Source organism: Leucoraja erinacea, chromosome 36, assembly GCF_028641065.1.
Source record: "Leucoraja erinacea ecotype New England chromosome 36, Leri_hhj_1, whole genome shotgun sequence".
In the NCBI taxonomy this organism is placed as follows: Eukaryota; Metazoa; Chordata; class Chondrichthyes; order Rajiformes; family Rajidae; genus Leucoraja; species Leucoraja erinaceus.
This window is the reverse complement of record NC_073412.1, coordinates 12,182,154-12,207,254: the sequence shown is the minus strand read 5'-3', so window position 1 is coordinate 12,207,254 and position 25,101 is coordinate 12,182,154. Positions and strand designations below refer to the sequence as shown.

Sequence of the window (25,101 nt, the reverse complement as noted above, 5' to 3'; positions counted from 1 at the left end):
CGCGCCGGCCGACAGGTGGGTGAGGGAGACGCGCATGCGTGGAAGTGTGTGTTCCCGCTATGAGTAGGTGAGGGGGCGCATGCGCGACGGAGTGTGGAGAAACCAAAGATACCAGAGTGTCTTTTGGTGAGAAAACCGGCAGTAGGTGAGGAGACGGGAAAGCGCATGCGCGAAGGGTGTTAGTGCCGGCAGTCGAGAGAGAGAGGGAGGCGGGAGAGCGCATGCGCGCTGGGTGTTCCCGCCGGCAGGAGGCGGGAGAGAGCATGCGCGGTCTTGAGGGCGGGAGCCGTCCACTGTCTGAAGCCAAAAGCAGAAAAGACTATCTTTGAACACATGCGATGCTGGAGTAATTCTTGCTGATTCCTTTATTGGTTGTAAGATTTACGGCTATATAGATAGAAACAAGCATAGGTTTTCAGTACACGCTGTTGCTAGTGTGGGTCGTCTTTATTTTACAAAAGTACACAGCATACACACACATATTCAGTAGACTGATAAGATATAGAATATATCACATAACACAAATAATACCATTCTGGTACTCAGTTACCATTATATACACAACACTTCTCTCCCCTTAGAGAGTAAAATAACGTAAATTAGACAGGCAAGAATAATTTTATAAATTTAATCTGTCGCCAGATTTACGCATTATGATCTCTTGAGTGGTTTAGGGGGAATGTCAGGTTGTGGTTCTAGAGTCAAGTTCAGAATCATTTATATAAGAAGGAACTGCAAATGCTGGAGAAACTCAGCGGGTGCAGCAGCATCTGGAGCGAAGGAAATGGGCAACGTTTCGGGTCGAAACCCTTCACAAGATGTGCTGCACCTGCTGTGTTTCTCCAGCACTTTTGTCGACCTTCAGGATAATTTATCTTTGTTTCTACTTTCTTTGGAGTTTACATCTGAACGTGGAATAATACCAAAGTCTGACATCTGTTTCTTCGTCTGTGCTTTGCTCTTGTTCACCCCTTGCTGAAATAATATGGTTTATTATGTGCACACTTCGAACACGTCCTCACACTTCAACTACTGTTCCCACCTCCCTTTGCTTTGTAAGGGGTGCTGAGAACACGAACTTCATCATGTGTATTGAACCTACGTTCTTTTTTACTTCCACCATAATGACGTTTCTGATCAGATTGCATTCAACCTTAGGAGATTGGTTAGGTAGAACCATACTAGGTAGAACCAAGTTCTGAGCCTTCTTTTCATGAGAAGTTCAGCTGGCGTATACCCTGTGACGTAGATAGCACCTTCAGTGCCCACATCTCATTCTTCATGAGGCAAACACGACAATGATTCAGCAATAGCATTTTCTTTTGAGCTGCGGTATTCAATGCTTAAGTCATACCGTGACAGGAGAACTGCCAGCGCTGCATCCTCGAGGCTGCCATTGTAGGTATTGCTGACCGAGGACTAAGAATAGCGAGAAGTGGCTTATGATCAGTAACCAGGGTGAATTTCCTACCCAACAGATACTGATGGAATGTTTTGATCCCAAAGATGATACCAAGGACTTCTTTTTCGATTAGTGCATAATTACGCTCACTATTGGTAAGTGTGCTTGATGCAAATGCTATAGGCTTTTCTTGTCCATGTTCCATTACATGTGAAATCACAGCTCCTACCCCACAACTGGACGTATAATAAGCTAACTTTAACTTGCGATTTGTATCGTAGTAAACAAGTAATGCATCACTGGTCAAGCTCTTTTTACATGCATCATAAGCATTTTGTTGCTCTTTGGACCATTCCAATTTTTTTGTCTTTTTCAACAACTTGTGAAGTGGAGCTAGCTTTGTTGCTAATTCGGGTAAGAAGCGTGAGTAATACTGTACCATACCCAGGAAGGAGCGGAGTTGGTGCATTTGCTATAGCTTCAAACTTTTCCTTCACTGGTTGTAGTCCAAGTAGATCCACTTTCAAACCAAGATACACTACTTCGGTCTGTAAGAATGCGCATTTGCTTCTTTTCAACTTTATATAGTGATCATCAAGCCGTTTCAACTCTTCACTGAGTATCTCCAGATTCTTCTCCTCAGTAACAGTTGCAATCAGCAAGTCATCTTGATTGCTCAAACAATGTGATGTTCCTTGCAGAATCTTGTCCAGGGTAGCTTGAAAGATTTTTAGTGCTGACTTCACATCATAGGGTAATTTTCTGTAGAAATACAGCCCTATGCATTTCGTTGTCTCTGTACTGTACACTGACAATGACAATTAAAATTGAATCTGAATCTATGTGTGTGTTTATCGAGTGATACTGCTGCCTCTTACGATCAACATTTAGCTGAGCATATGCATGTGACAGATCTAGCTTAGTGAATACCTGGGAACCAGCAGGTTAAGCGTATAAATCTTTAAGGTTGGGAGTGGATACTGTTCATCATCCATTGCCTGGTTAATGGTCACTTTATAGTCTCCACACAATCTCACTGTGATGTCCGCTTTCAGAACCAACCACTACTATTGAAGTAGCCCAATCACTGTGATCTGTTTTAACCAGTACACCGTTTTGTTCCAACGTTTTGATTTCAGCTTCCACTTTACTTTTTGTGGTCTACAGTAGACAGGTTCCACATTGGGTTGAATCCTGATTTGTGCTTGATCACCCTTTATGCTATCGTAGCTGTCATTGAACATAGCATGATGTTTCTGCAACAACTATCCAGTTGTGTTTGCGCTTCGACTTGGAATACAGATTTCCAGTCCAGTTTCAGTAAGCGAAGCCAATTTTTGCCCATCACCGTTGGCCTATTGACATAACTTGCGACAACTATTGGCAACTTCAAAGTCTTGCCTTTGTGTTGTACATCTCTCTATCTATCTATTCTATCTAACTATCTTCTTATTATATAAAAGTGTGTGCCTGTCGCCTGCCGTTCGTCCGTCCGGCTGCCGCTGCCTTTCTTCTCAGAAGGTAGTTGAGGCCTGTTCATTGGCTATATTTAAGAGGGAGTTAGATGTGGCCCTTGTGGCTAAAGGGATCAGGGGGTGTGGAGAGAAGGCAGGTACAGGATACTGAGTTGGATGATCAGCCATGATCATATTGAATGGCGGTGCAGGCTCAAAGGGCCGAATGGCCTACTCCTGCACCTATTTTCTATGTTTCTAAGTTTCCCTCTTCTCACCCCTCTCCCTCTCCCACCCATCCCTCTCTCCCCCACCCCCCTTCACTCTCTACCCTATCCCCTTCCCTCTCTCCCCCTGCCCCCTTCCCCTACTCCCTCTGTCCCTCTTTCACCACTCTCCCCTACCCCCTCCCTCCCCACACTTCCATTTCTCTCCCTCACCCCCACCCCTTTCCCTCCCCCACCCCCTCTCACTCCCCCTCCCTCCCCTCTCCACCCCCCACCCCTTCCCCCTACCCCTCTGACCCTCTCCAACGCTTCCACCTCTCCCCCCTCCCACTATCCCCTCCCCACTCTTTCCCCCCTCTTCCCCTTCACACTCTTACCCTTCCCTCCTCCTCTCTGTCCCCATCCCTCCCCCCCCCCACATCTCTCTCCCCTCCCCATCCCTCTCCTCTCTCCGCATCCCTCTCCTCTCCCTCGCTTCCACTTCACTTCTCTCCCCCCCCTCCCCCTCCACTCTCCCTCCCCACTCTTTCCCCCTCCCCCACCCCTCTCGCTCCCCCTCCCTCCCCTCTCCACCCCCACCCCTTCCCCTACCCCTCTGATCCTCCCCACGCTTCCACCTCTCCCCACTCCCACTATCCCTCCCCACTCTTTCCCCCCTCTCTCCCCTTCCCCCATCCCCATTCACCCCCCCTCCCCCACCTCTCTCTCACATCTTCTCCCCTCCCCCTCTCTCACCCCCTACCCCGCTCTCCTTTCCCTCCCAAATCTGTCCCGTTTCCTCCTCCTCCTCTCCCCTCCCTCCCCTCTTCTCAACCCCCCCTCCCCCCACCTGTGTGTTTTAGGGGGTGGTTAATGTGAGTGTGATGCGTCAGCCGCTCCCGCCCCCCCCGCAAACGCCGTTGGGGAAACAGACCCAACGGGTCTGCACTTGGTCTAGTTATATATTAAAACTCTGTGGCTCCCGCCTGCCGTCTGCCGTCCAGCTGCCTTTCTGCCTTTTGATTCGTTCTATCGTGTGATGTCACAATGCCCAATACTCGCAGATGTCCAATCGGAATGGATCCATTTTCTTCCTTTGATTCCCTGCAACTCCGAAACCAGACGCAGAATCGCCAACATCTTTTCCATTTCGATAGAGATTTCACTTTTCTTTCTAAGTATCCGCTCCTCATTACATTTTTTTGTCGTCTTTAAAGTACTCATTTTTAATCAATTCCTTCTCCACCCCACCCCCCCCCCCCCCCCACCCCCAATATTTCAAAAATAAACTGGCTTCTCATCAATAGAATCAGCCCCAGCCCCAGCACCTGGTGAACGTTCCATCGTGTGTTGTCACAATGCCCAATGCTCAAAGTAGAGGGAGTATAGAGAAGGTTCACCAGACTGATTCCTGAGATGTCAGGACTTTCATATGAAGAAAGACTGGATAGACTTGGCTTGTACTCGCTAGATTTTAGAAGATTGAGGGAGGATCTTATAGAAACTCCTGATTACATTTTGTTGTTTTTATGTACACATTTTTAATCAAATCCTTCTCCCCCCACCCCAATATTTCAAAAAAAAAAACTGGCTTCTCATCCATAGAAGGCTAGATGCAGGAAGATTGTTCCCGATGTTGGGGAAGTCCAGAACAAGGGGTCACAGTTTAAGTTTTTTAGGACCGAGATGAGAAAAACATTTTTCACACAGAGAGTGGTGAATCTCTGGAATTCTCTGCCACAGAAGGTAGTTGAGGCCAATTCATTGGCTATATTTAAGAGGGAGTTAGATGTGACCCTTGTGGCTAAAGGTATCAGGGGGTATGGAGAGAAGGCAGGTACAGGATACTGAGTTGGATGATCAGCCACGATCATATTGAATGGTGTTGCAGGCTCGAAGGGCCGAATGGCCTACTCCTTTACTTAATTTCTGTTTCCCTCTCCTCACCCCTCTCCGTCTCCCACCCATCCCTCTCTCCCCCACCCCCCTTCGCTCTCTACTTCGCCCCCTTCCCTCTCTCACCCCGCCCCCTTCCCCCTCTGTCCCTCTTCCACCACGCCCCCTACCCCTCCCTCCCCACTCTTCCACTTCTCTCCCCTTACCCCACCCGTCTCCCCCCTCAACCCGTCTCCTCCTCCCTTCCCCTCTCTCCCGCACCCCTTCCCCTACCCCTCTGTCCCTCTTCCACCACTCCCGCTACCCTTCCCTCCCTGCCCAATCTTACACTTCTCTCCTCCTTCTCTCCTCCCCCTCTCCTCACCTCTCTCCCATCCCTGTCTCCCCCACCCCTTCCCTCTCTACCCCACCCCCTTCCCCTCTCTCCCCCGCCCCCTTCCCCGTACCCCTCTGTCCCTCTTCCATCACACTCCCCCCTACCACTCTCCTCCTCCCTCTCCACTCTTCCACTTCTCTCCCCCTTCCCCCTCCACTCTCCTTCCCCACTCTTTCCCCTCTCCCCCACCCCTCTCCCCCCCTCCCTCCCTCCTCCCCTCCCTCCCCATCCCCCCCTCCCCCACATCTCTCTCCCCATCCGCCCCTCTCTCACCCCCTACCCCGCTCTCTCTTTCTCTCCCAAATCTGTCCCGTTTCCTCCTCCTCCTCTCCCCCTCCCTCCCCTCTTCTCACCCCCCCCCCCCCCCCCCACGCCCCACCTGTGTGTTTGGGGGGTGGTTAATGTGAGTGTGATGCCGCAGCCCCCCACCCCCGTAAACGCCGTTGGGGATACAGACCCAACGGGTCTGCACTTGGTCTAGTACATAACTATAACTCTGAACCTGTGCTCTTCCGGTTTGCGCGTTTTTTCTATTTGCGCAAATACGTTATGCGATAGCTCTATGATTTTCATCAGCTCACTCACCGTTCTTCTGTGCTGCGAGTGCAACAAGTTTTGTTCCGATCGGTGGTATATTGTAAAACTTAGCTAGGTTTAAAAATCGTAAAGACCTCGCGTGCGCAGATCGATCTCCTCTCCTGCCAGTCAGCGCCAAGCGGATTGGTCTCTTCTCCTGTCACTCCCCAGGATGGTCCGCCCCTTCCTGCACCATTGCATCTTTACTTGAGCTGAGGGACGTTGCGGGTGGCCGGCGGCGGTCTCCAACCGGACACAATTTTCGGAGGGACTGGAAGCGGGCCAGAGTCGGAGATGTCGTCAAACGGAAAGAGGAGAGTCTACTCCTGGCGGAGGAGAGTGTCCAGCGCCCGCTGTAGGTCCCACATCCACCACCATCTCAACGCCCCGCAGCTCCAGCCCCTTCCTCGCTGGTCCCCCTCGCTGGCTCCTGCCCCCCTCCCCCGTGATACCCCCTCTCCCTCATGGCTCTTCCCCCGTCTTTTCTCCGAGCTCTCCTCGAGCTAAATTGGAGGAGCAGCACCTCAAATTTCACTTGGGCAGTTTGCACCCCAACAGTATGAACATTGACCACTAATTTAAGGTAGTCCTTACTTTCTCCTCCCCTTCTCAGCTTTCCCACTGGCTCCTCCTCTTCCTTTCTTCTTCTCGCCCCCACCCTCACATCAGTCTGAAGAAGGGTTGCGGCCCGAAACGTTGCCTATTTCCTTCTGAGTTACTCCAGCATATTGTGTCTATCTATGGTGTAAACAAGCATCTGCAGTTCCTGCCTACTCAAAGTGCTGCAGTAACTCAGCGGGTCGGGCAGCATCTGTGGAGAACATTGACAGGCGATGTTTCAGGCCCTTCTTCACACTGATTAATATCATAAGTAATCTGAGCTGTCTATAAATGAATTACATTTATTGACTCTGAGGTATAAAGTAAAACTGGCCAAGCCAGGTAATCTGTTAAACATGAGATAGACTCAACACCAGCATCTGCAGTTCCTTCCTACACATTCTGTTAAACATATTCTGTTGTACTGCTGCAAGTAAGAATTTCATTGTTCTGTCTGGGACATATGACAATAAAACATCCTTGACAGGCAAGAAAAGTGAACCAGGTGGAACTTTAAGCACCAATCTGGTACTATTCACAGTCAATACTTTGCGTTGCAGATTTATCTAAGGAAATGTAAATTTCAAAAATACACAATGGGATGCAAGCACTAATGCAATGACATTGAACTAAGCACTGCATACAGGTTGACTGTGACAGATAAACCAATTACACATGCAATTATTGAGACAACTAAGAGTTTCTGAGTTTGGGTGCAACCACTGATTTTGGGTCCCGACTCCAAACATCACTTATCCATGTTCTCCAGAGATGCCGCTTGACCTACTGAGTTACCCCAGTATTTTGTGTCTTTTTATAAACCAGAATCTTTCTCTAGCTGAAACCTGGTGGTTCGTGCAGAGCATCGAGAGCGTCTTTCAGTCTTTTCAGGTGAGGCAGAGGTTCACTTGCACCTCCTCCAACCTCATCTACTGTATCCGCTGTTCCAGCTGTCCTCCATACTGGCAATCGCCAAGCCTCCATGCGCAGGCTCGGCGATTGTTTTCCTGAACACCTCTGCTCAGTCTGCCTAAACCTACCTGATCTCCCGGTTGCTAAGCACTTTAACTCCCCTTCCCATTCCCACACAGACCTTTCTGTCCTGGGCCTCCACCATTGTCAGAGTGAGGCCCAGTGCAAATTGGTTGAACAGCACCTCATTATTTCGCTTGGGCAGCTTGCATGCCAGCAGTATGAATGTTGACTTCTCTAACTTCAAGTAACCCTTGTTTTCCCCTCTCTCCATCCCTCCCCCTTCCCAGTTCTCTGACCAGTCTGACTGTTTCCAAGTACATTTTATCTCTGTTTGCTTTGTTGTTACCTTTTCCCAGCTAACAATCTATTCTACATTTTCCTTGAACTTCATCCCCTTTGTCCTGGTTTCACACCTTACACGTCCTTATCTATCTATCTATCTCCCTTTCCCCTGACATCCTTCTGAAGAATGGTCTCAACCTGAAACGTCACCGATTCCTTCTCCCCAAAGATGCTGCCTGTCCCACTACGTTACTCCAGCATTTTGTGTCTACCGTCGGTATAAACCAGCATCTGCAGTTCCTTCCTACACATGTAAACATAGTACTCTGTAAACAATATAATGAACGTGGAAAATAATAGTTCAGTGTGTGTGTACACATAAAATATTAAATATTTGCCCTCTCAACTTAAACGTATGTTCTCAGATTCTTTAGTCTTCCACCATGGCTAAAAGATCCTATGCACTTGCCCTGTCTATTCCTATTATTAGTTTATATACCACTCAGCCTCATGGACTCTAAAGAATAAAGTCCCAGCCTGCCCAACCTTTTCCTATAGCTCAGGCCCTCAACTCCTAGCAACAGCCTCGTAAATCTCTGCTCTCTATCTAACCAATTAATCGACCAGAATGATACCACAATGGTAATTAATGGAAAACATTTAAGTAAAAAATGGGTGAGTACCGTAGAGGGCAAGGTGCATGGAACTGAGAACAAAAAGGTAGATCCAAGTTTAAATTTGTTGCAATAAAGTCCACTAGTACCAGCACCTGTCATCTAGTACCTGCTAGCACCTAACATGTATCAATCCCATACCCTATGGAGAGGTACAGGAGCATCAGCTGCAAAACCAACAGGATGCTACACAGCTTCTTCCCACAGGCAATAAGACTGGTTAACGGACTGTGTCCCCTCCCCATATATCATACACCAACAAATCTAACCTCGCCCATACTTAGACAGCTGGGCACCTGCTCAAAGTAAAGCAACTGTTCGGTCTGAATATCTGTTTTTATTTAAATTTTTAGGCCTATTTTTAGATATGGTAATTAATATTTAGCTCTATGTATTTATTCTGTTTTTATTAACCGCACTGATGGTAACTGATCGAGAAACATTTTTTTCGTTTCATCTGTGTATGTAAGTACTTAGTTAAAATGACATTAAAGTAAATACTGAATACTGAATACTAACAGGTATCAATCCCATACCCTATTTTTCCCCAATAAAACTGCATTCATCTCAATTGCCTGCTGAATTACATGACCCTTTCCATGTCGCTTTGCAGGAATGTAGCAGCATTGGAGGGACTTGAACCTGCTATAGCAAAATCAGAATTAATCCCTACTTTTTCGGTGTTAGGTTTGAGTTTGTAGCACTCAGCTGCTATTACATGAACGTGCTGCAACATGCATAGAAATTACAAGAGGCAAACTGACCATTCAGTCCACAAGAGCATTTACCCACATAAGGAATAAATAAGGTTACACAAAAAAGCTGGAGAAACTCAGCGGGTGCAGCAGCATCTATGGAGCAAAGGAAATAGGCAACGTTTCGGGCCGAAACCCTTCTTCAGACACTAAGGAATAAATAATATTGTTGTTTTAACTTTGTCATTTCTTCCACCACTTTTACCTTCCCTCCAATTAATCTATTCCAGAGGGGTGGGAGATTGCAACCTTCACGTGGACAGCCCTGTTTCGACGAATGCAATCAACCTGGCGTGCACAATCAAATAAGATCAAATAGAACAAGTTGTCTGAAGTAGGGTTTCGGCTCCTTCGCTCCATAGATGCTGCGGCACCCGCTGAGTTTCTCCAGCATTTGTGTGTACCTTCGATTTTCCAGCATCTGCAGTTCCTTCTTAAACAAGTTGTCCTACTACTTTAGGCTGTGCACGCCATACGCAAGAAGAAGAAGTATTCCAGAATAATGACACATACCCAGCTTCGACCCGGTAATAGTAAAGATTGTGACAAGTTTGTCCAGATATTCTGCCTTTACCTGATCAGGCAATGAATGCCAACCCCACCATGTTCTTTGTGAAATATAATTTCTTTAACTCCCTTATGATCTTTCTGCCTAATCTTTGTCCCCTAGTTAATAGAAAAGGGTTATCCTTTCAGATGAAGTCTGAAAAAGTGTCTCAACCCGAAATGTCACCTATTCCTTCTATCCAGAGATGGCCTGACCCACTGAGTTACTCCAGCATTCTGTGTCTTTCTTCAAGGTTTATCCTTCCACAGTTTGTATAACTTAGTAATTTTATGCACAAAATTATTTTAACCTGAGTACATAGCAGAATTAATGAGAAAATGTACATTAACTGTTGTGCAGTAACAGGGTCCTGGGTATCGGTACATACATTTGTGTTAATGGCAGGGCATATTATGTGGTATCTCAGGATTCAGAGCACAAAAGCAAGGGCATGGGGAGAAGGCAGGAAAATGGGATTAGGAGGGGGACATCAGCCATGATAAAATGGCAGAGGAGATTAGATGGGCCGAATGGCCTAATTCTACTATAATTTCAGAAATTGTGGAAGTTATGTTCTGTGGACCTGAGAGGAAGGAGTCAGACAGAGGGCTAGTAAGCAGAGAGACAGTGCAGAGCCTCAACGGTGGAGAAGGCCGCTGGAAGCCATGCAGCAGCATGGGGCTCAGCCCAGCAAGCCGAGGCTTTATCCCAACCGCAGGCCCCTGCTCACCTGGTGGATTGGGAACTGGAGAAAAGGTGGAGGGAGACAACGGTGGACGCTGAACAAGGGGCCTGGTAAGAATGACCAGGGGGGGTTTTATCTTCCGCGCCGTCGAGGTCGACTGCGGGAGGCACCCTCCGGGGATCAAGGGCTGGAGAGGCCGTGCAAGGAGAGGGACGTTGATTCACGGGACGAGTGTAATAAAGACAACGCCTGCAATGGGCCTTTGTGGCCAGTTGCATATGGACTCAGTGGACTGTTCTACGCATGACCATGGTGATTGTGTTTATGTATGGGGATAGTCTTGTTGAGCTGTATGTAAAATTGTATTTCACTGTACCTGGTACACGTGACAAAAAAATAACCCATTGAAATCATTGACAATCCTTAATGGCATTGATATACAGAGCAATCTTGCTGTCAAGTTCATAGAAAAATAGGTGCAGGCGTAGGCCATTCGGCCCTTCGAGCCAGCACCGCCATTCTATATGATCATGGCTGATCATCTAAAATCAGTATCACATTCTTGCTTTTTCCTCATATCCCTTGATTCCTTTAACCCTATGAGCTAAATATAACTCTCACTTGAATACATCCAGTGAATTGGCCTCCACTGCCTTCTGTGCAGAGAATTCCACAGATTCACAACTCTCTGGGTGCAAACGTTTTTCCTCATCTCAGTCCTAAATGGCCTACCCCTTATTCTTAAACTGTGACCCCTGATTCTGGGCTCCCCCAACACCGGGAACATTTTCTCTGCATCCTTCAGTCTCGCCCGAGAATTAGGCTGCACTCCCTCAATAGCCATAATTTTCTTCCTCAAATTAGGAGACCAAAATTAGACACAATACTCCAGGTGCGGGCTCACCAGAGCCCTGTACAACTGCAGTAGGATCTCCTTGCGCCTAAACTCAAATCCTCTCATAAATGCCATGAGCTTTCTTCACTGCCTGCTGTACCGGCATGCTAACTTTCAGTGACTGATGTACATGCACACCCAGGTCTTGTTGCACCTCCCCTTTTCCTAATCTGACACCATTCAGGTAATAATATGCCTACCTGTTCTTGCCACCAAAGTGGATAACCTCATATTTATCCACATTATACTGCATCTACCATACATCTGCCCACTCACCCAACCTATCCAAGTCACCCCGCAGCCTCATAGCATCCTCATTGCAGCTCACACTGTCACCCAGCTTTGTTTCATCCACAAACTTGTAGATGTCACTTTGATTCCCATGTCTAAATCATGAATATATATTGTAAATAACGAGTCCCAGCACCGTGCCTTACGGTACCCCACTAGTCACTGCCTGCAATTCTGAAAAGGACCCATTAATTCCTACTCTTTGCTTCCTTTCTGCCAACCAGTTCTCTATCCATGTCAATGCCCTATCCCCAATACCATGTGCTCTAAATTTGCTCACTAATCTCTAAGGGGTAAGCCATTTGGAATGAAGATGAGGAAAAACATTTTCACACAGAGAGTTGTGAATCTGTGGAATTCTCTGCCTCAGAAGGCAGTGGAGGCCAATTCTCTGGATGCTGTCAAGAGAAAGTTAGATAGAGCTCTTAATGATAGCGGAGTCAATGAATATAGGGAGAAGGCAGGAACAGGGTACTGATTGTTGATGATCACAGTGAATGGCAGTGCTGGGCCGAATGGCCTATGCCGGCACTTATTGTCTATTGTCAAAGGCTTTTTGAAGGTCCAGATACACCACGTCCACTGCCTCTCCCTTATCCATTCTACTTGTTACATCCTCAAAAATTCCAGAAGATTAGTCAAGCATGATTTCCCCCTCATAAATCCATGCTGACCGACCGATCCTGTCACTGCTTTCCAAATGCTCTGTCATAACATCTTTAATAATTGACTCCAGCATCTTCCCCACTACCGATGTAAGGCTAACTGGTCTATAATTCCCCATTTTCTCCCCCTTTTCTTAAAATGTGGAGTTACATTGGCTACCCTCCAGTCTACAGGAACTGATCCAGAGTCAAGAGAACATTGTAAAATGTTCCCCAATGCATCCATGATTTCTAGGGCCACCTCCTTGAGTACTCTGGGATGCAGACCATCTGGCCCTGGGGATTTATCTGTTTTCAGTCTCAACAGTTTACCCAACACCATTTATTGACTAATGTGGATTCCCTTCTGTTCCTCCCTCCCACTAAATCCTCGGGCCCCAGGAGATTATTTGTGTCTTCCTTTGTGAAGACAGAACCAAAGTACTTGTTTAACTGTTCTGCCATTTCCTTGTTTCCCATTTTAAATTCACCTATCTCTGATTGTAAGGGACCTACATATGTCTTCACTAATCTTTTCCTTTTTACATATCTAAGGAAGCTTTTACAGTCAGTTTTTATATTCCCCGCAAACTTTTTTTCATGCTCATTTCCCCCCCTCTTACTGAACCCCTTTGTCCTCTGTTGAGTTCTAAATTTCTCCCAGTCCTCCAGTTTGCTGCTTCCTCTGGCCAACGTATATGCCTCTTCCTTGGATTTAACACTATCCTTGACTTCCCTCATCAGCCACGGTTGAGCCGACTTCCCCATTTATTTCTCCGCCAGACAGGGATGAACAATTATTGTTCATCCATGCGGTCTTTAAATCTTTGCCATTGCATCTCCACCGTCAACCCTTTTAGTATAATTTACCAGTCTATCCTAGCCAATTCCCATCTCATACCTTCAAAGTCTCCTTTATTCAAGTTCAGGAACCCTAGTCTCTGAATTAACTGTGTCACTCTCCATCCTAATGCAGAATACAGGTCTAGAGCTTCCTGAAAGCAACAATACAAGTCGCTAGAGGTAAGGAAGTGGTTCAATGTCCTATTGGTCATCTATCAAAGTGTATATGGTCAAGGCTTGGATTGTAACAATTTGACACAGCTAATTCACATGATCAGCAGTAAACTGCTGCACAAACGTGAAACAGAATTTATACAAGAGACTACACTTTTTGGAATCTGGAGCAAGAAAACATATTGCTTGAGAAGATAGACACAAAAAGCTGGAGTAACTCAGTGGGTCAGGCAGCATCTCTGGAGAAAAGGAGCAGGTGGTGTTTCGGGTCGAAACCCTTCTTCAGGTTGCCACAGCTTGAGAAACATAACATATCTGTGGAGGCAAAGTGATGGGCACTATTTTGGGTTGAGGCCCTGCATCAGATCAAACATGCTTGATTGAGGTAATCCTTGAATTGAACCCATTGTGTTTCCCATTTTATGCTGCATTAGGAAATTATATTGTAGTTTTTTCAGCATGTCTAGCAGGTCTGAAATTCTCCCTGTGCATTCCCAAAACAAAATTTGAATAACGCTTAAAATTAATAACCTCAGTCAAAAGTCTAGGTCCAATTCCCAAAGTCTAAATAATGACATTGAATTAATTACTTAAAGTAGTTTATTTTGTAAAAACCTTTGATCACTTTGAGGTTGAAATTATTTTTTTGTCGTCATTATGTGACAGGTGCTAGACCTTGAGTAATCACATTGTAAATCTCTCCCAACCTTTGATTTCACTGAACAGAATACTGCAAGGACAGTACTCGAGTACCCAGTTGGTGACATGTCACAGCTTACGTTGAAAGGAAACGTTGCAAGGAATTCAGATGAAAGTTGAAGCTGCCAACAATGAATTATTCAATATAATTGATGAAAGCAGGGTCAAAAGAAGGTTGGGTATATGAGATGATAAGCCACAAAAACCTTAAAGGGGAGATGAGTTGCGTGGCATACGGAGATACAAAACCAGAAGCGTTCAGTTCAGTTTATTGTCACGTTTGTGGCGCGCTAACCAGTCAGCGGTAAGACTACAATCGATTACATCCACAATGTACAGAGACATGAGAAGGGAATAACGTTTAGTGCAAGATAAAGCTAGTAGAGTCCGATAGTGGAGGTATCATATGATGATGAATGCACCACCATGGTCATATTTGATGATGACAATGATATTACAGTCGGTCAGTTCACTAGTGTTTATTTGTCATATGCACCAGATATGAACAGCAACAATTATTGTTGCAGCTTTACAGGCACATGGCAGATTAGATAAGGGGAAATGCATTGCCACCCAATGTCAACTTAAGAAAAAAAACAATAATGAAGGTACAGTCATGAGCAGTTAGGTGACTGGTGACCAACTGGAATGTAAAGAATGGGAAGAACGTTCCAAACGTTCCACTGGGGAACCAATGGCAGGAAGATAGGAGAGAAGGCTTCAGTGGAAGGACTCGATCCTGTAGCCCTCTGGCTCCTCCTCTTCCTTTCTTCATCCCACACCCCCCCACCCCAAACCCTGCATCATTCTGAAGAAGGGTTTTGGGAGATGAGTGTGTGGCCAGGATGGTGTGGGTCTTTGATGATACTGCCAGCCTTTTTGAGGCAGTGACTGTGATAAATCCCCTCGATGGAAGGAAGGTCAGAGCCGATGATGGACTGGGCAGTGTTTACTATTTTTTGTAGTCTTTTCCTCTCCAGGGCGCCGAACCAAGCCATGATGCAACCAGTCAGCATGCTCTCTACTGTGCACCTGCAGAAGTTAGAGAGAGTCTTCCTTGACAATCCGACTCTCCGTAATCTTCTCAGGAAGTAGAGGCGCTGATGAGCTTTCTTGATAATTGCGTTAGTGTACTTCCAAGTACGATCTATCCAATTTCCTAGACAGCTGCAACATGATGTCCCATCTCATATACCAAATAGATCTGCTTGTAAAGGCAAGCAGGCTAAAATACCCTTTTCACTACCCTGTGTCACCAGTTTCAGGGAGCTAAGAGCTTGCACCCCAACACCCCGCTGTACATCAATGCTTCAAAGGAACTTGCCATTTGTTGTATACATCCGGTGAGTATTTAACACTGGAAGACATTAGTCCACACTTGCCTGGATTAAACTCCATTGGCCGCTGCTCCACCCACCTTTCCTGTAGACCTATGTCCCTCTGTATCCTCAGGCAGCCATCCAGTCTACAACTCAACCAATTTGCTCATCAACTCCCTCAGTCTGAAGAAGGGTTTTGGCCCGAAACGTCGCCTATTTCCTTTGCTCCATAGATGCTGCTGCACCCGCTGAGTTTCTCCAGCATTTTTGTGTACCTTACAACTCAACCAACCTCAGTATCATTAGAAAACATATTTGATATTCCACAGGCTTCTCATTCAAGTCATATAACAAACATCCAGAAAATAAAACCTTGACTACCACCCTCTCCTCTTTGTTTTGTCAAAACACTTTGGATTCCATGTGCCTTGTCTATCTGGCCCAGTCTTGTTGTTACTTCATTGCACTTTAAAAGTAATTGAAGTACCAGGATTAACTAGAAGATTCTGTAAATTTATATCAGGTCAACCAAAGTTGGAGACAACTTTGTTTTGCAGGTTTTAGAAACCTTATGCATCCTGGAGGTGCTTGAGCAGATGGCCATTGTTAGAAATATGGCAGGTTGTATCAGGAATTGGGCATTTGATCCACTTTGTACAAACATGATGAAGCAAATCATTGATATTATCGTTTTTAAAGTCAGAAGTAATTAAGAAAGGCAGCAGAGCTGCGAATAAATGGATATATCTTGGCATCCCTCAGAAGGCTGAGAGTCGCTCCAACTATAAACCTGAGCCCAAAAAACACTTGGAATATTGCGATTCTGCCTGACCAGCCAAGTGCTTCCAGCAATTTATCTATTTATGAAAGCTTTCATTAACTTTGAGTTTGTTCTTATATTGCTGGCATTGCTACATCTCACCCCCTCCATGACACATTGGTCAACCTGAGGAGTACTTTTCGCAACAGACTGGTCCCACCAAGGTGCTGCACAGAATGTCCCAGGGTATTTTAGCCAAGGTGCTGCACAGAAGGTCTAAAGGGCATTTTAGCCTGCTTGTCTTCACAAGCAGATCTATTCACCTGTGGCCATCAAAATGCACAATTCTTCCCCCTCTGTCGTGGGATAGACGGACTCCCCCTCCCCCCCCCCATCCCAATAAGACCCCATCCCTCATCCTGGACGTTTCCACTCGATAATTTAATTTCATGTTTGTGCAATATTACACATGTGCTGTGCAATAACTGCTCACTTACATTTCATTATTGATGTAATGCCCATGACATTTTCCTTGCCTTGTAACTGTGTCTTTGGACTGGTGGCAGACCAATTTCTCTCCAGGATAAATAGTTGTATCGAATCGAAAAGTCAATTTCTGGGTCATTCCAAACCTTTCCACTAGCGCAGAAAGGAAGAAGACATGCAAGATATTCGTGATACTTGCGCATATGACAATGAACTTGAACTTGCAATACTTCCTAAATGTATCATAATGGTTTCACCAACACCTTTATCTTGGTTGTTGATGCCGTCTGCAAGAATTGCAGGGATTCTGTTGCTACCAATGAGTCAATTTGAGGATCTCAATGTCTTCCTGGTTGCTCTTTTATGGGCATTACCCTGGCCAAGAGTTTCCCAGGAATCTTTGGAAATATTTCACATTTTTAAGAAGGACTTTTAAGAACGTCCTTGAATGTTATCCTCAGTCCATTTCGTATTTTCCTGTCATATCAAAGCTCAGAACATAGCGTTTGTTGTGGTGTCAGAGATCACGCATGTAAATGAGACTGTGTGTCTTTCAAAGCAACCTAATGTACCAAGAACCACAATACTGTGGATGTTGACTGGTAGATAATGCTGAAATTGCTTTGCGATTCTGCCAGTCCCACTGGAGTTGGATTGCTTTGCAAGTACAGTTTTGTAGTCCCTCGAGTGCTTTATTGCCGTGGCGAGTCCAAGTCCCTGATGCTCAGGAGGGCAGGAATCACTGCTGCGCAGAAGAATGGGCTTTGTGCCAGAATCAAGGCGTGATCTTTGCTCTTCCCAGCCGTAGCCTGTGGTGGTGTACTGCAGATTATACTCTGTCTGCAAATAACCTACCACAAAATTAATTCAATACTGTCCCCTAGTGTGCAAAATGTGCATTACAAGTCACAGAGTGTCGTAGAAGGCATCGAATCAGATGATGCTTAAATATGTGCACATTTAGAGGCTGACCTTCGATCTTCACCTTGTACTAGTCTGTCCCCAAGGTACAGCACCTTCCACAGTTCATCCCCCACCCCATACACAGGGTTACAATAAGACCCTGGGCATTTTGGCCAACATGGACAATGTGAGGTATTGCATTTTGGGAAGTCTAACATGGGCAGGACTTGCACTGTGAATGATAGGGCTCTGGGGAGTGTTGTAGAGCAGAGGGATCTAGGAGCACAGGTCATGGTTCCTTGAAGGTAGAGTCGCAGGTATATAGAGTAGTCAAAAAGGCTTTTGGCTCATTAGCCTTAGAGTATTGAGCATAAAAGATGTCCACAAAAATCTGGAGTAACTCAGCGGCTCAGACAGCATCTCTGGAGACGAGGAATAGGTGATGTTTTGGGTCGAGACCATAATCCTCGACCCAAAATGTCACCTATTCCTTTGCTCCAGAGGTGCTGCCTGACCCGCTGAGTTACTCCAGCATTTTGTGTCTATCTGCAGTTCCTTCCTACATATTGAGTATAGAAGTTGGGAGGTAATGTTGCAGCTGTATAAGACGTTCCTGAGGTCGCATTTAGAGTATTGTGTTCTGCTCTGGACACCATGTTATAAGAAAGATGTTGTCAAGCTGGAAAGGGTACAGGGAAGATTTACGAGGATGTTGCCAGGACTAGAGGGTCTGAGCTACAGGGAGATGTAGAGTAGGCTGGGACTCTATTCCTTGAAGCACAGGAGTATGAGGGGTGATTTTATAGAGGTGTATAAAATCATGGAACAAATAGATCGGGTAGATGCACAGAGTCTCTTGCCCAGAGTAGGTGAATCGAGGACCAGAGGACATAGGTTTAAGGTGAAGGGGAAAAGATTTAATAGGAATCCGAGCGGTAACTTTTTCACACAATGGGTGGTGGGTGTATGGAACAAGCTGCCAGAGCAGGTACTGTATTTGAGGCAGGGACTATCCCAACATTTATGAAACAGTAAGACAGATACATGGATAGGACAGGTTTGGAGGGATGTGGACCAAACGCGGGCAGGTGGGACTAGTATACCTGGACATGTTGGCCGGAGTGGGCAAGTTGGGCTGAGAGGTCTGTTTCTATGCTGTATCACTCTTTGACTCTATGGACCAGTTTGCCCTGAGGGGCTGTTTCTGTGTTGTCTAAATCTACAAATTCATGGCTCTAATTGATCTGAACACTTAACTCTGACCTGCTGAGTGTTTTCAAGGTGCTCAGATCTTGTTGTGTATATAGTGGCATTAACATTGTAAACTGTTCGCAGGAGTGTAATCACACAATCTAATGTAGGGTAACAGAAGGCAATGTTTGCATCAAGACCCAAAATGTGGTTTCTTCATTTCTTTGTTGTGTCTTTCCTTCCTGTCTTTGTGCTTGATGTTTGTACTTTTACTTCTCCCCGTGTGTTCCACCCTGTCCCTCTTCAACAAGGTTCACTCTCACATTCTCAACGTGTGAATCTACAGTGCACAAGTATCTAAATAATATCTGACCTGCGGACCTGCACAAAAGATGCCTGAAAAGCATTGTCATTGTACTTGGCTGTAGCTGAGTAAGGGATAAAAATGCTGGAAAATATTCCAGAGGTCAGGCAGCAGCTGTGGAAAGAGCAGTGGTTAACATTTCAGGTTCACAAACATTTATCAGAAATGAGAACTGTGGCAAAAGTTGAGGAAAAGTTGGTTAGATCAAGGGGTCATCAGATAATGAGGCCAGGATTACCGTGGAGATATATTGTACAGGTTCTCTGGTCAAATGAGTGAATGTGGACAATTAAAGGTTAATAATACATCAAATAAGCAACACAAGGCTGTGGGACATGCCCAGCAGGTCAGGCTGCAGTAACAGAGCAAACACCTGAACCAATACTACATTTTATCTCTATTTGCTTTATTGGTACCTTCTCCTAGCTAACAACGATCTATTCTTCATTATCCTTGATCTCCATCCCCTTTGTCTAGTTTTCACACCTTACATTTCCTTATCTCTGTATCTCCCTCTCCCCGATGCAGTCTGAAGAAGGGTCTCGACCTGAAACGTCACCCATTCCTTCTCTACAGAGATGCTGCCTGTCCCCGCTGAGTTACTCCAGCATTTTGTGTCTTTCAATACTACAGATAGATGACTTGCAACTGGCCCAGAAGGAGTGGTACCTGAAGTTGGGGAATCCCGCACTGAGTCTGGAAGGCTGCAATGTGCTGAGATGGAAGAAGAATGCTCCTCTCCGAACTGGCATGAGCCGTATGCGAGCTGCAGGTAGAGAGCTCAGCATGGGCTGGAGAACTATAGTAACAAATTAAAGTGACTTTTTGAATTGCTAGCATTTTCTGTTTTATTTAACACTCCCAGCATGTGCAGTTTAAAAAAAATCTTTGCTAATGTTAGAGATTTCCTATTCTATTTCTAGTGTGGGGAGATTCAGGGATTTATTTTTCAGAAAACATGCCATTGTTCAAAGCAGTACCTTATTTGTGCAATCTATTTTCAGAGACAGGATGAAATTGGAAGTAATGTATTTTTTTGTAATAAATATCATTTTGTTGCAGCTTGCTATAGCGCTTACCACAGTATATGGTGTGAAATACTGCACCACTTCCCCATTATCAGTGGAGAGAGATAAGGACAGAAATATCCATGTGTTCGTAATGGTTGCTGAAACCATTTGTCTGAAAGTCTTTACATAGAAACATAGAAAACATAGAAAATAGGTGCAGGAGTAGGCCATTCGGCCCTTCGAGCCTGCACCGCCATTCAATATGATCATCCAACTCAGTATCCTGTACCTGCCTTCTCTCCATACCCTCTGATCCCTTTAGCCACAAGGGCCACATCTAACTCCCTCTTAAATATAGCCAATGAACTGGCCTCAACTACCGTCTGCGGCAGAGAATTCCAGAGATTCACCACTCTCTGTGTGAAAAAAGTTTTCCTCATCTCGGTCCTAAAAGATTTCCCCCTTATCCTTAAACTATGACCCCTTGTTCTGGATTTCCCCAACATCGGGAACAGTCTTCCTGCATCTAGCCTGTCCAACCCCTTAAGAATTTTGTAAGTTTCTATAAGATCCCCCCTTAATCTTCTAAATTCTAGTGAGTACAAACCGAAACTGAGTAGACAGGGATCCTTCCCCGTCTGTTGTCCCACATACACTGTTTATCGTCTCAATGTTGCACCAGACCTGGAGCTGATCTGCTCATCCCACATCCATTCCATAACCGGGGTCGCTTATTTCCAATCTATAACAACGCTCGCCTTTTCAAACCTCCCTCCATGTTAAGTCCAGTCTCAACTACCCCTCAGGCCAGAGTCCTTTCTACCAAGTGGTCATGGAAGTATGCTGGAACTATGCAGCGCAGACCTCTTTGGGCATCTACTGTTATCCCATTTGCCTGCATTGGGACTGTCACCCTTCTACAGTATGTCTTGCCTATATAAGAGCCTGTCTAAATTACTCTTAAGCATAGTAATTATGTCTAACTCCACTAAATATCAGGCAGCCTGTTCCAGATTATCAACCACTGTTTAAAAATAGTTATCATAAAATCTCCTTGAAAACTCCTCTCAGGGGAAAAAGAGTTTGACTATCTACCCTATCTCTACCTCTCGTAATCTTCCATACTTCTGCAGATCACCGCTCAATGGCCTCCAGCGCAGGGCTAACAAGCTCAGCCAATCGAACCTCACCCCATGATTGAAGAAGGGTCTCGACCCAAAATGTCACCCATCCATCACAGTGGCTGCCTCGCCAACAGCCTGTCTGTCCGTCCCCTCTCTGTTTTTATTATTCTAAGTATGTCTTAAAAGTGTGTTTTACTGTTTCTTGGTATGTTTTATGTGGGGGGGGTGAGGGCAGAATCGGGGGGGAAAGTGCAAGTGGAACTCAGGAGGCCAGGCAGCATCTATGGAGGCAAAAGGGACTGATGATGATGTACGATCCAATAGAACTTTATTTACCCCAGGAGGGAAATTGGTCTGCCAACGTCATGAAACACAACACGATACATGAAACATGAAATTTAAAGTGATGAGTGGAAGGTCCAGGATTGGGGATATGCAAAGATTGGGAGGCGGGGGGGAAGGGGGGAGGGGGAGGGAGGAGGAGAGTCAGTCTCAGTCTCAGTCTACCCTACGACAAAAGGGGGAGGAGTTGTACAGTTTGATAGCCACAGGGAAGAAGGATCTCCTGTGGCGTTCTGTGCTGCATCTTGGTGGGACCAGTCTGTTGCTGAAGGTACTCCGAAGGAACAATCCCATTCTCTCTTTATTTCCCATTCTTATTCCTATTGGGGTTGTCCCATTCAAGTGTATTGTAGCCAAGCACTGTGTCTTTCAATAGTTCCATCCACCACTAGATGTATAGACTCTAGAGATAAGTTAACAATGATTAAAAACACAATCTGACATCCACTTTGATTAAGATCGATTCTGGGATGTAAGGTTGACCATGAAGTTTGTTGATCATAATTCTTTATGTGTTTTGTAGTATTAGCCTCCATTGAATCTACACTCGCTGCTCCAGCTAACAATAACACTAATTATATCTTTGTTGAGAAAATGCCCTGCTGACTTGTAGTGCTCTGTCCTTTGCTAATCTAGTTCAAATCTAATGCAGTGGAGACCAAAGATCGTAGAGGGACAAGATAGACCACTCCTCGAAAAACGCGTAGTATGACGTGTGTGACCGTCGACGCCATATTGTTAAGCATTTATTGGGCTGTAATGGCGTCCTCAGCTAAATCTACATCTCACTGCTCCGCTATCAACTGTTCTAATCGTAAATCTAAACGACCAGAGCTGTCATTCTTTAGGTTCCCCAATAAAAAAGAAAGGTAAGAATATATTATTATAATTTTCAGTCGATATTCTGTCGTGAAAATGTTATTTTCTGTTCTCCCATCAACAGCCATTGGGAAATGGGTTTGTCGGTACATTATAAAGTTATTAGACTTATGTTTAATAGATCTTTACTTACCATAATAATAAAGACAGTTTTAACACTTCTGTACATTTTAGGTTTTGTTCTTGTAAGGGATTTATTTCCAAAATATGGCCTGCGGACACATTAGGCCCAGTGGCCACGGGATTTTTCGAGCTCAGATTCGTGTCCGAGAATGCGGCGGCTGTTACCTATTATATCCCTCGAATTGCCGAGACATCACAAGCAAAGATCACAAGCCCGCCGTGATCACAAGCCCGCCCATTCAAATATTATACAACTCTGCTCTATCATCTTTGGGTGCAATGGTGGGTCGGGGGGTTAGGCGGCGGCGGCCGCAATCAAAGATACGAGAGCAGCTCTGCTCTATAATCTTTGGTCGGAATGGGACGGCTGCGCGTTATAATGTGCTATCGTTCCACTCCCTCTCCCCCTTCTCCCTCTCCCCCATCTCCCTGTCCCCCTTCTCCCTCTCCCCCCTTCTCCCTCTCCCCCCTTTTCCCCTTCTCCCTCTCCCCATCTCCCTCTCCCCATCTCCCTCTCCCCATCTCCCTCTCCCCCTTCTCCCTCTCTTCTGTCTCCCCTCTCTTTCGATCTCTCTCTCCCCTCTTTTCTCTCGATCTCTCTCTCTCCCTCTCTTCTCTCGATCTGCCTCCCTTCCCTCTCTCCCTCCCTTACCTCTTCGTGAGAGTTGGCAGCTCTGCTATGCCTTGGGTCCAAAAGAGGATAGAAAGAAAATACTTAATGGTCTTTGTAAGAAGATTTTAATAAGCTCTTCTACATTTAAGGTAAATTGACATATTAGAGGCAAAATACATCTTCAACATACAGATCTCCACACAACTGAAAACAATTGCATTTAAGTGATATATCATCCATTGTTCAGGCATGTAGTTATGATCATCTTTCTTCTTATTAGTTAATCCTAAATGATATCTCCTGTAATTTCAGATGTCAACAGTGGGTCCAGAATACTCATCGACAAGATCTCCTGCACCGAACTGCAGAGTATTTGTCAAATAACTGCCGTCTTATGTACATTGTGTGAAATTGTGATTTGTTAACTGCACAAAACTAATGCAAATGGCGATACATGCCTGCATTTGGCCCATACCCCTCTAAACCTGTCCTAACCATCAAATAACCTAACAGAACTGTCATGAGGAAAGATTTAAAAGACTAGGCTTGTATTCACTGGAGTTTAGAAGGATGAGGGGGGATCTTATCATATTGTTTACAGTGTACTATGTTTACAGATTCTGTTGTGCTGCTGAAAGTAAGAATTTAATTGTTCTATCTGGGACAAGCTAGATGCAGGAAAATTGTTCTACATGACAATAAAACCCTCTTGTTAGCTGCAAGGGGATCTTATAGAAACATCTAAATGAATAAAAGGACTGAACAAGCTAGATACAGGAAAAATGTTCCCAATGTTGGGCGAGTCCAGAACCAGGGGCCACAGTCTTGGAACAAAGGGGAGGCCATTTAAGACTGAGGTGAGAAAAAACTTTTTCACCCAGAGAGTTGTGAATTTGTGGAATTCCCTGCCACAGAGGGCAGTGGAGGCCAAATCACTGGGTGGATTTAAGAGAGAGTTAGATAGACCTCTAGGGGCTAGTGGAATCAAGGGGTATGGGGAGAAGGCAGGCATGGGTTATCGATTGGGGCTGATCAGCCATGATCACAATGAATGGCGGTGTTGGGTCGAAGTGCCAAATGGCCTCCTGCACCTATTTTCTATATTTCTAAAACACTCATCCAGCAATCCTTGAGCCCACCAGCTCATCCCGTAGTCAATTCATCAGCTTTTCCATAAGAACTTCCATCAGTTCTTGCAAAAGAATGACAATCAGCCAATCTCGATTACCCTCAGCCCATCAAGCAGTCCCTTAATTCGCACAGAAGTCTGAACTATTGAATGCTCACTGCATCTCTTTCCATGTCAGCAAGTTAATATCCAGCTGCATATGAACCATGTGAAAAATGAATAAATAGATGCATGTGGTGCAGTGATTTGTGCAGCACTATAGGCCTGGAGACCAAGAGGAGTTCACCATTGAACGGAGTTTGAACGGGGGGCTTGAGGCCCCCGACCGAGGAAGAACAAAAGGAAGGGACTTGAACTTTATTTCGCCTTCCATCACAGTGAGGAATGTGTAGGAGTCACTTTGGTGAATGTCCGTATTAAAATGTGTTTTTGAGTGCTGTTGCTTTTAATTGTATGACTGACCTGGCCAATGAAATTCCTCGTATATTGCAAAACATACTTGGAAAATAAAATCTGATTCTGATTCTGAAAAGCCTTTCCCTTCCATACTCTTTCCTCTCTTTGATCTTTTTGCAGCTGACTGCCTTTCTGTACATGTTGCAAGAGATTGTCGCGGCATCCAGCATCCTCGGAGAATGTAGAATTAAAGGCAGTTTTAAAGATGGTTATTTGCCTCAAAATTGGGTTATTGTATCTCCAGAACCTCCCCAGAGGCTCTGGGAGACACAAGGTTCAAGAGGGAACACAAAAAGCCTAATTAGGAAGAATATTAAGAGTAAGATTTTCAATTAAAATACTGTAATTGATGGAAACTTGCCTTTAAATTGGTTCCTGGATGAAACCCTGATGGTTCTCACATTGTCTCTTTAAATTTACTCTCCTTT

General features: G+C 45.2%; 1 long non-coding RNA gene across 1 annotated transcript; it reads left to right on the top strand.

Annotated features, from left to right (window-relative positions):
* LOC129713572 (uncharacterized) lies at positions 1-24,960 on the top strand. Its single transcript, XR_008726253.1, has 4 exons — positions 1-15; positions 19,631-19,769; positions 22,110-22,342; positions 23,401-24,960. It is a non-coding gene; the product is annotated as an uncharacterized LOC129713572 (long non-coding RNA).
* The last annotated feature ends 141 nt before the right edge of the window (positions 24,961-25,101 follow it).